Source organism: Nannospalax galili, unplaced genomic scaffold (assembly GCF_000622305.1).
Source record: "Nannospalax galili isolate Female #2095 unplaced genomic scaffold, S.galili_v1.0 scaffold386, whole genome shotgun sequence".
NCBI lineage: Eukaryota > Metazoa > Chordata > Mammalia > Rodentia > Spalacidae > Nannospalax > Nannospalax galili.
The window spans coordinates 7,406,856-7,407,537 of record NW_008356676.1 but is presented as its reverse complement, the minus strand read 5'-3'; positions in this window follow the sequence as shown (position 1 = coordinate 7,407,537).

Below are 682 nucleotides of genomic sequence, written 5' to 3'. Positions count from 1 at the left end.
CAAATGAACCTACCATTTGACCCAGTTATACCACTCCTTGGCATATACCCAAAGAACTCATCCTATTGTAGGGACACTTGTACATCCATGTTTGTTGCTGCTCTTTTCTCAATAGCTAAGAGATGGAAGCAAACTAGGTGTCCCTCAATTGATGAATACATAATGAAAATGTGGTTCATATATACGATGGAGTTTTACTCAGCAGTAAAGAAAGATGAAATAATGAAATTTGCAGGTAAATGGATGGAACTAGAAACTGTTATACTAAGTGAAGTAACACAATCTCAGAAAAAAAAATCGACATATGTTCTCGCTCATATGTGGATCCTAGGATCAGACTCTGATAAATAAGTATGCAAACAGACACAACTGCAGAGAACCAGGACAAGTGAAGGAAACAGTGAGTTATAGGAAAAGAAATAACCTGAAGGAGAAGAATAGTAGGTAACAGGCCTTACTAAGGGAGATATGGATAAAAATTGGGTTAGTTTAAGGGAGGGGGTAGGGAAGGGTATATGAGGAACCTAGGGGATAAGGAGAAAGAAGAAGCTCAACAGAGGTAGGATCATAGGAGCAAGTGTATTAGTAAGGAAGAAAGGGAGGGAAGTGGGGGCACCTCAAGTGGGAAAACCATGATAGAGGGGTGAGACGATACAAGAGAGAAACAATGCCTAGCTAGTCA